This window comes from Misgurnus anguillicaudatus, chromosome 23 (assembly GCF_027580225.2).
Source record: "Misgurnus anguillicaudatus chromosome 23, ASM2758022v2, whole genome shotgun sequence".
NCBI classification, from domain to species: Eukaryota; Metazoa; Chordata; class Actinopteri; order Cypriniformes; family Cobitidae; genus Misgurnus; species Misgurnus anguillicaudatus.
The window spans coordinates 37625001-37632500 of record NC_073359.2 but is presented as its reverse complement, the minus strand read 5'-3'; the positions used below and the strand labels follow the sequence as shown (position 1 = coordinate 37632500).

The 7500-nt window shown below is 47.7% G+C and overlaps 20 non-coding genes and 11 pseudogenes across 20 annotated transcripts in view; all 31 read right to left on the bottom strand.

Annotated features, from left to right (window-relative positions):
* LOC141360468 (5S ribosomal RNA) overlaps positions 1-37 on the bottom strand; it is a 119-nt gene extending 82 nt beyond the window's left edge. Inside the window, exon 1 of the ribosomal RNA XR_012366983.1 lies at positions 1-37. This exon is cut by the window's left edge and continues 82 nt beyond it. This is a non-coding gene — a ribosomal RNA (5S ribosomal RNA).
* Positions 38-178: 141 nt separating this feature from the next.
* LOC141360665 (5S ribosomal RNA) lies at positions 179-297 on the bottom strand (annotated as a pseudogene).
* A 129-nt stretch (positions 298-426) lies between these two features.
* On the bottom strand, positions 427-545 carry LOC141360583 (5S ribosomal RNA). Its single transcript, XR_012367033.1, has one exon. It is a non-coding gene; the product is annotated as a 5S ribosomal RNA (ribosomal RNA).
* Positions 546-672: 127 nt separating this feature from the next.
* On the bottom strand, positions 673-791 carry LOC141360766 (5S ribosomal RNA; annotated as a pseudogene).
* A 132-nt stretch (positions 792-923) lies between these two features.
* LOC141359726 (5S ribosomal RNA) lies at positions 924-1042 on the bottom strand. Its single transcript, XR_012366207.1, has one exon. It is a non-coding gene; the product is annotated as a 5S ribosomal RNA (ribosomal RNA).
* Positions 1043-1162: 120 nt separating this feature from the next.
* LOC141360090 (5S ribosomal RNA) lies at positions 1163-1281 on the bottom strand. The gene has a single exon (XR_012366603.1). It is a non-coding gene; the product is annotated as a 5S ribosomal RNA (ribosomal RNA).
* Positions 1282-1422: 141 nt separating this feature from the next.
* On the bottom strand, positions 1423-1541 carry LOC141360185 (5S ribosomal RNA). Its single transcript, XR_012366698.1, has one exon. It is a non-coding gene; the product is annotated as a 5S ribosomal RNA (ribosomal RNA).
* Positions 1542-1682: 141 nt separating this feature from the next.
* Positions 1683-1801, bottom strand: LOC141360655 (5S ribosomal RNA; annotated as a pseudogene).
* A 141-nt stretch (positions 1802-1942) lies between these two features.
* LOC141360664 (5S ribosomal RNA) lies at positions 1943-2061 on the bottom strand (annotated as a pseudogene).
* Positions 2062-2190: 129 nt separating this feature from the next.
* Positions 2191-2309, bottom strand: LOC141359867 (5S ribosomal RNA). The gene has a single exon (XR_012366350.1). It is a non-coding gene; the product is annotated as a 5S ribosomal RNA (ribosomal RNA).
* A 127-nt stretch (positions 2310-2436) lies between these two features.
* On the bottom strand, positions 2437-2555 carry LOC141360639 (5S ribosomal RNA; annotated as a pseudogene).
* Positions 2556-2685: 130 nt separating this feature from the next.
* On the bottom strand, positions 2686-2804 carry LOC141360396 (5S ribosomal RNA). Its single transcript, XR_012366909.1, has one exon. It is a non-coding gene; the product is annotated as a 5S ribosomal RNA (ribosomal RNA).
* Positions 2805-2924: 120 nt separating this feature from the next.
* LOC141360572 (5S ribosomal RNA) lies at positions 2925-3043 on the bottom strand. The gene has a single exon (XR_012367032.1). It is a non-coding gene; the product is annotated as a 5S ribosomal RNA (ribosomal RNA).
* A 137-nt stretch (positions 3044-3180) lies between these two features.
* On the bottom strand, positions 3181-3299 carry LOC141360467 (5S ribosomal RNA). The gene has a single exon (XR_012366982.1). It is a non-coding gene; the product is annotated as a 5S ribosomal RNA (ribosomal RNA).
* A 140-nt stretch (positions 3300-3439) lies between these two features.
* Positions 3440-3557, bottom strand: LOC141361027 (5S ribosomal RNA; annotated as a pseudogene).
* Positions 3558-3686: 129 nt separating this feature from the next.
* LOC141360555 (5S ribosomal RNA) lies at positions 3687-3805 on the bottom strand. The gene has a single exon (XR_012367030.1). It is a non-coding gene; the product is annotated as a 5S ribosomal RNA (ribosomal RNA).
* A 120-nt stretch (positions 3806-3925) lies between these two features.
* On the bottom strand, positions 3926-4044 carry LOC141360590 (5S ribosomal RNA; annotated as a pseudogene).
* A 129-nt stretch (positions 4045-4173) lies between these two features.
* LOC141359886 (5S ribosomal RNA) lies at positions 4174-4292 on the bottom strand. Its single transcript, XR_012366371.1, has one exon. It is a non-coding gene; the product is annotated as a 5S ribosomal RNA (ribosomal RNA).
* Positions 4293-4421: 129 nt separating this feature from the next.
* Positions 4422-4540, bottom strand: LOC141360561 (5S ribosomal RNA). The gene has a single exon (XR_012367031.1). It is a non-coding gene; the product is annotated as a 5S ribosomal RNA (ribosomal RNA).
* A 120-nt stretch (positions 4541-4660) lies between these two features.
* Positions 4661-4779, bottom strand: LOC141360314 (5S ribosomal RNA). Its single transcript, XR_012366827.1, has one exon. It is a non-coding gene; the product is annotated as a 5S ribosomal RNA (ribosomal RNA).
* Positions 4780-4920: 141 nt separating this feature from the next.
* Positions 4921-5039, bottom strand: LOC141360326 (5S ribosomal RNA). Its single transcript, XR_012366839.1, has one exon. It is a non-coding gene; the product is annotated as a 5S ribosomal RNA (ribosomal RNA).
* Positions 5040-5180: 141 nt separating this feature from the next.
* Positions 5181-5299, bottom strand: LOC141360466 (5S ribosomal RNA). The gene has a single exon (XR_012366981.1). It is a non-coding gene; the product is annotated as a 5S ribosomal RNA (ribosomal RNA).
* Positions 5300-5440: 141 nt separating this feature from the next.
* On the bottom strand, positions 5441-5559 carry LOC141360663 (5S ribosomal RNA; annotated as a pseudogene).
* Positions 5560-5688: 129 nt separating this feature from the next.
* Positions 5689-5807, bottom strand: LOC141360549 (5S ribosomal RNA). Its single transcript, XR_012367029.1, has one exon. It is a non-coding gene; the product is annotated as a 5S ribosomal RNA (ribosomal RNA).
* A 127-nt stretch (positions 5808-5934) lies between these two features.
* LOC141360765 (5S ribosomal RNA) lies at positions 5935-6053 on the bottom strand (annotated as a pseudogene).
* Positions 6054-6185: 132 nt separating this feature from the next.
* On the bottom strand, positions 6186-6304 carry LOC141359725 (5S ribosomal RNA). Its single transcript, XR_012366206.1, has one exon. It is a non-coding gene; the product is annotated as a 5S ribosomal RNA (ribosomal RNA).
* Positions 6305-6424: 120 nt separating this feature from the next.
* On the bottom strand, positions 6425-6543 carry LOC141360089 (5S ribosomal RNA). The gene has a single exon (XR_012366602.1). It is a non-coding gene; the product is annotated as a 5S ribosomal RNA (ribosomal RNA).
* A 141-nt stretch (positions 6544-6684) lies between these two features.
* LOC141360184 (5S ribosomal RNA) lies at positions 6685-6803 on the bottom strand. The gene has a single exon (XR_012366697.1). It is a non-coding gene; the product is annotated as a 5S ribosomal RNA (ribosomal RNA).
* A 141-nt stretch (positions 6804-6944) lies between these two features.
* Positions 6945-7063, bottom strand: LOC141360653 (5S ribosomal RNA; annotated as a pseudogene).
* A 141-nt stretch (positions 7064-7204) lies between these two features.
* LOC141360662 (5S ribosomal RNA) lies at positions 7205-7323 on the bottom strand (annotated as a pseudogene).
* A 129-nt stretch (positions 7324-7452) lies between these two features.
* LOC141359866 (5S ribosomal RNA) overlaps positions 7453-7500 on the bottom strand; it is a 119-nt gene continuing 71 nt past the window's right edge. The window contains exon 1 of the ribosomal RNA XR_012366349.1: positions 7453-7500. This exon is cut by the window's right edge and continues 71 nt beyond it. This is a non-coding gene — a ribosomal RNA (5S ribosomal RNA).

Here is a 7500-nt window from a genome sequence, read left to right as displayed (position 1 = left end):
CGAGAGCGGGCGTGCTCAGGGTGGTGTGGCCGTAAGCGAGCGCTGACTCGATTCGAGAGCCACTTCAAGACTAATGTGGCAACGCCATGCCATCGGCGAACGCTTACAGAAAGGATGCATTTCTGGAAAAAATTTATATGAATAAATAATTAAATAATTAATTAAATAAAGAATTAAATGCTTACAGCACCTGGTATTCCCAGGCTGTCTCCCATCCAAGTACTAACCAGGCCCGACCCTGCTTGGCTTCCGAGATCAGACGAGAGCGGGCGTGCTCAGGGTGGTGTGGCCATAAGCGAGCGCTGACTCAATTCGAGAGCCACTTCAAGACTAATGTGGCAACGCCATGCCATCGGCGAACGCTTACAGAAAGGATGCATTTCTGGAAAAAATTTATATGAATAAATAATTTAATAATTAATTAAATGCTTACAGCACCTGGTATTCCCAGGCGGTCTCCCATCCAAGTACTAACCAGGCCCGACCCTGCTTGGCTTCCGAGATCAGACGAGAGCGGGCGTGCTCAGGGTGGTGTGGCCGTAAGCGAGCGCTGATTCGATTCGAGAGCCACTTTAAGACTAATGTGGCAACGCCATGCCATGTGCGAACGCTTACAGAAAGGATGCATTTCTGGAAAAATTATATGAATAAATAATTAAATAATTAATTAAATGCTTACAGCACCTGGTATTCCTAGGCGGTCTCCCATCCAAGTACTAACCAGGCCCGACCCTGCTTGGCTTCCGAGATCAGACGAGAGCGAGCGTGCTGAGGGTGGTGTGGCCGTAAACGAGCGCTGACTCGATTCGAGAGCCACTTCAAGATTAATGTGGCAACGCCATGCCATCGGCGAACGCTTACAGAAAGGATGCATTTCTGGAAAAAAAAACTTATATGAATAAATAATTAAATAATTAATTAAATGCTTACAGCACCTGGGATTCCCAGGCGGTCTCCCATCCAAGTACTAACCAGGCCCGACCCTGCTTGGCTTCCGAGATCAGACGAGAGCGGGCGTGCTCAGGGTGGTGTGGCCGTAAGCGAGCGCTGACTCGATTCGAGAGCCACTTCAAGACTAATGTGGCAACGCCATGCCATCGGCGAACGCTTACAGAAAGGATGCATTTCTGGAAAAAAATATATGAATAAATAATTAATTAAATGCTTACAGCACCTGGTATTCCCAGGCGGTCTCCCATCCAAGTACTAACCAGGCCCGACCCTGCTTGGCTTCCGAGATCAGACGAGAGCGGGCGTGCTCAAGGTGGTGTGGCCATAAGCGAGCGCTGACTCGATTCGAGAGCCACTTCAAGACTAATGTGGCAACGCCATGCCATCGGCGAACGCTTACAGAAAGGATGCATTTCTGGAAAAAATTTATATGAATAAATAATTAAATAATTAATTAAATAAAGAATTAAATGCTTACAGCACCTGGTATTCCCAGGCGGTCTCCCATCCAAGTACTAACCAGGCCCGACCCTGCTTGGCTTCCGAGATCAGACAAGAGCGGGCGTGCTCAGGGTGGTGTGGCCGTAAGCGAGCGCTGACCCGATTCGAGAGCCACTTCCAGACTAATGTGGCAACGCCATGCCATCGGCGAACGCTTACAGAAAGGATGCATTTCTGGAAAAAAATTATATGAATAAATAAATAAATAATTAATTAAATAAAGAATTAAATGCTTACAGCACCTTGTATTCCCAGGCGGTCTCCCATCCAAGTACTAACCAGGCCCGACCCTGCTTGGCTTCCGAGATCAGACGAGAGCGGGCGTGCTCAGGGTGGTGTCGCCGTAAGCGAGCGCTGACTCGATTCGAGAGCCACTTCAAGACTAATGTGGCAACGCCATGCCATCGGCGAACGCTTACAGAAAGGATGCATTTCTGGAAAAAAATTATATGAATAAATAATTAAATAATTAATTAAATAAAGAATTAAATGCTTACAGCACCTGGTATTCCCAGGCTGTCTCCCATCCAAGTACTAACCAGGCCCGACCCTGCTTGGCTTCCGAGATCAGACGAGAGCGGGCGTGCTCAGGGTGGTGTGGCCATAAGCGAGCGCTGACTCAATTCGAGAGCCACTTCAAGACTAATGTGGCAACGCCATGCCATCGGCGAACGCTTACAGAAAGGATGCATTTCTGGAAAAAAATTATATGAATAAATAATTTAATAATTAATTAAATGCCTACAGCACCTGGTATTCCCAGGCGGTCTCCCATCCAAGTACTAACCAGGCCCGACCCTGCTTGGCTTCCGAGATCAGACGAGAGCGGGCGTGCTCAGGGTGGTGTGGCCGTAAGCGAGCGCTGACTCGATTCGAGAGCCACTTCAAGACTAATGTGGCAACGCCATGCCATGTGCGAACGCTTACAGAAAGGATGCATTTCTGGAAAAATTATATGAATAAATAATTAAATAATTAATTAAATGCTTACAGCACCTGGTATTCCTAGGCGGTCTCCCATCCAAGTACTAACCAGGCCCGACCCTGCTTGGCTTCCGAGATCAGACGAGAGCGGGCGTGCTGAGGGTGGTGTGGCCGTAAACGAGCGCTGACTCGATTCGAGAGCCACTTCAAGATTAATGTGGCAACGCCATGCCATCGGCGAACGCTTACAGAAAGGATGCATTTCTGGAAAAAAAATTATATGAATAAATAATTAAATAATTAATTAAATGCTTACAGCACCTGGGATTCCCAGGCGGTCTCCCATCCAAGTACTAACCAGGCCCGACCCTGCTTGGCTTCCGAGATCAGACGAGAGCGGCCGTGCTCAGGGTGGTGTGGCCGTAAGCGAGCGCTGATTCGATTCGAGAGCCACTTCAAGACTAATGTGGCAACGCCATGCCATTGGCGAACGCTTACAGAAAGGATGCATTTCTGGAAAAAATTATATGAATAAATAATTAATTAAATGCTTACAGCACCTGGTATTCCCAGGCGGTCTCCCATCCAAGTACTAACCAGGCCCGACCCTGCTTGGCTTCCGAGATCAGACGAGAGCGGGCGTGCTCAGGGTGGTGTGGCCGTAAGCGAGCGCTGATTCGATTCGAGAGCCACTTCAAGACTAATGTGGCAACGCCATGCCATCGGCGAACGCTTACAGAAAGGATGCATTTCTGGAAAAAAATTATATGAATAAATAAATAATTAATTAAATAAAGAATTAAATGCTTACAGCACCTTGTATTCCCAGGCGGTCTCCCATCCAAGTACTAACCAGGCCCGACCCTGCTTGGCTTCCGAGATCAGACGAGAGCGGGCGTGCTCAGGGTGGTGTGGCCGTAAGCGAGCGCTGACTCGATTCGAAAGCCACTTCAAGACTAATGTGGCAAAGCCATGCCATCGGCGAACGCTTACAGAAAGGATGCATTTCTGGAAAAAATTATATGAATAAATAATTAAATAATTAATTAAATAAAGAATTAAATGCTTACAGCAGCTGGTATTCACAGGCGGTCTCCCATCCAAGTACTAACCAGGCCCGACCCTGCTTGGCTTCCGAGTCAGACGAGAGCGGGCGTGCTCAGGGTCGTGTGTCCGTAAGCGAGCGCTGACTCGATTCGAGAGCCACTTCAAGACTAATGTGGCAACGCCATGCCATCGGCGAACGCTTACAGAAAGGATGCATTTCTGGAAAAAAATTATATGAATAAATAATTAAATAATTAATTAAATGCTTACAGCACCTGGTATTCCCAGGCGGTCTCCCATCCAAGTACTAACCAGGCCCGACCCTGCTTGACTTCCGAGATCAGACGAGAGCGGGCGTGCTCAGGGTGGTGTGGCCGTAAGCGAGCGCTGATTCGATTCGAGAGCCACTTCAAGACTAATGTGGCAACGCCATGCCATCGGCGAACGCTTACAGAAAGGATGCATTTCTGGAAAAAATTATATGAATAAATAATTAATTAAATGCTTACAGCACCTGGTATTCCCAGGCGGTCTCCCACCCAAGAACTAACCAGGCCCGACCCTGCTTGGCTTCCGAGATCAGACGAGAGCGGGCGTGCTCAGGGTGGTGTGGCCGCAAGCGAGCGCTGACTCGATTCGAGAGCCACTTCAAGACTAATGTGGCAACGCCATGCCATCGGCGAACGCTTACAGAAAGGATGCATTTCTGGAAAAAAATTATATGAATAAATAATTAAATAATTAATTAAATGCTTACAGCACCTGGTATTCCCAGGCGGTCTCCCATCCAAGTACTAACCAGGCCCGACCCTGCTTGGCTTCCGAGATCAGACGAGAGCGGGCGTGCTCAGGGGGGTGTGGCCGTAAGCGAGCGCTGACTCGATTCGAGAGCCACTTCAAGACTAATGTGGCAACGCCATGCCATCGGCGAAAGCTTACAGAAAGGATGCATTTCTGGAAAAAAATTATATGAATAAATAATTAAATAATTAATTAAATGCTTACAGCACCTGGTATTCCCAGGCGGTCTCCCATCCAAGTACTAACCAGGCCCGACCCTGCTTGGCTTCCGAGATCAGACGAGAGCGGGCGTGCTCAGGGTGGTGTGGCCGTAAGCGAGCGCTGATTCGATTCGAGAGCCACTTCAAGACTAATGTGGCAACGCCATGCCATCGGCAAACGCTTACAGAAAGGATGCATTTCTGGAAAAAATTATATGAATAAATAATTAATTAAATGCTTACAGCACCTGGTATTCCCAGGCGGTCTCCCATCCAAGTACTAACCAGGCCCGACCCTGCTCGGCTTCCGAGATCAGACGAGAGCGGGCGTGCTCAGGGTGGTGTGGCCGTAAGCGAGCGCTGACTTGATTCGAGAGCCACTTCAAGACTAATGTGGCAACGCCATGCCATCGGCGAACGCTTACAGAAAGGATGCATTTCTGGAAAAAAATTATATGAATAAGTATTTAAATAATTAATTAAATAAAGAATTAAATGCTTACAGCACCTGGTATTCCCAGGAGGTCTCCCATCCAAGTACTAACCAGGCCCGACCCTGTTTGGCTTCCGAGATCAGACAAGAGCGGGCGTGCTCAGGGTGGTGTGGCCGTAAGCGAGCGCTGACCCGATTCGAGAGCCACTTCAAGACTAATGTGGCAACGCCATGCCATCGGCGAACGCTTACAGAAAGGATGCATTTCTGGAAAAAAATTATATGAATAAATAAATAAATAATTAAATAAATAAAGAATTAAATGCTTACAGCACCTTGTATTCCCAGGCGGTCTCCCATCCAAGTACTAACCAGGCCCGACCCTGCTTGGCTTCCGAGATCAGACGAGAGCGGGCGTGCTCAGGGTGGTGTGGCCGTAAGCGAGCGCTGACTCGATTCGAGAGCCACTTCAAGACTAATGTGGCAACGCCATGCCATCGGCGAACGCTTACAGAAAGGATGCATTTCTGGAAAAAATTTATATGAATAAATAATTAAATAATTAATTAAATAAAGAATTAAATGCTTACAGCACCTGGTATTCCCAGGCTGTCTCCCATCCAAGTACTAACCAGGCCCGACCCTGCTTGGCTTCCGAGATCAGACGAGAGCGGGCGTGCTCAGGGTGGTGTGGCCATAAGCGAGCGCTGACTCAATTCGAGAGCCACTTCAAGACTAATGTGGCAACGCCATGCCATCGGCGAACGCTTACAGAAAGGATGCATTTCTGGAAAAAATTTATATGAATAAATAATTTAATAATTAATTAAATGCTTACAGCACCTGGTATTCCCAGGCGGTCTCCCATCCAAGTACTAACCAGGCCCGACCCTGCTTGGCTTCCGAGATCAGACGAGAGCGGGCGTGCTCAGGGTGGTGTGGCCGTAAGCGAGCGCTGATTCGATTCGAGAGCCACTTTAAGACTAATGTGGCAACGCCATGCCATGTGCGAACGCTTACAGAAAGGATGCATTTCTGGAAAAATTATATGAATAAATAATTAAATAATTAATTAAATGCTTACAGCACCTGGTATTCCTAGGCGGTCTCCCATCCAAGTACTAACCAGGCCCGACCCTGCTTGGCTTCCGAGATCAGACGAGAGCGAGCGTGCTGAGGGTGGTGTGGCCGTAAACGAGCGCTGACTCGATTCGAGAGCCACTTCAAGATTAATGTGGCAACGCCATGCCATCGGCGAACGCTTACAGAAAGGATGCATTTCTGGAAAAAAAAACTTATATGAATAAATAATTAAATAATTAATTAAATGCTTACAGCACCTGGGATTCCCAGGCGGTCTCCCATCCAAGTACTAACCAGGCCCGACCCTGCTTGGCTTCCGAGATCAGACGAGAGCGGGCGTGCTCAGGGTGGTGTGGCCGTAAGCGAGCGCTGACTCGATTCGAGAGCCACTTCAAGACTAATGTGGCAACGCCATGCCATCGGCGAACGCTTACAGAAAGGATGCATTTCTGGAAAAAAATATATGAATAAATAATTAATTAAATGCTTACAGCACCTGGTATTCCCAGGCGGTCTCCCATCCAAGTACTAACCAGGCCCGACCCTGCTTGGCTTCCGAGATCAGACGAGAGCGGGCGTGCTCAAGGTGGTGTGGCCATAAGCGAGCGCTGACTCGATTCGAGAGCCACTTCAAGACTAATGTGGCAACGCCATGCCATCGGCGAACGCTTACAGAAAGGATGCATTTCTGGAAAAAATTTATATGAATAAATAATTAAATAATTAATTAAATAAAGAATTAAATGCTTACAGCACCTGGTATTCCCAGGCGGTCTCCCATCCAAGTACTAACCAGGCCCGACCCTGCTTGGCTTCCGAGATCAGACAAGAGCGGGCGTGCTCAGGGTGGTGTGGCCGTAAGCGAGCGCTGACCCGATTCGAGAGCCACTTCCAGACTAATGTGGCAACGCCATGCCATCGGCGAACGCTTACAGAAAGGATGCATTTCTGGAAAAAAATTATATGAATAAATAAATAAATAATTAATTAAATAAAGAATTAAATGCTTACAGCACCTTGTATTCCCAGGCGGTCTCCCATCCAAGTACTAACCAGGCCCGACCCTGCTTGGCTTCCGAGATCAGACGAGAGCGGGCGTGCTCAGGGTGGTGTCGCCGTAAGCGAGCGCTGACTCGATTCGAGAGCCACTTCAAGACTAATGTGGCAACGCCATGCCATCGGCGAACGCTTACAGAAAGGATGCATTTCTGGAAAAAAATTATATGAATAAATAATTAAATAATTAATTAAATAAAGAATTAAATGCTTACAGCACCTGGTATTCCCAGGCTGTCTCCCATCCAAGTACTAACCAGGCCCGACCCTGCTTGGCTTCCGAGATCAGACGAGAGCGGGCGTGCTCAGGGTGGTGTGGCCATAAGCGAGCGCTGACTCAATTCGAGAGCCACTTCAAGACTAATGTGGCAACGCCATGCCATCGGCGAACGCTTACAGAAAGGATGCATTTCTGGAAAAAAATTATATGAATAAATAATTTAATAATTAATTAAATGCCTACAGCACCTGGTATTCCCAGGCGGTCTCCCATCCAAGTACTAA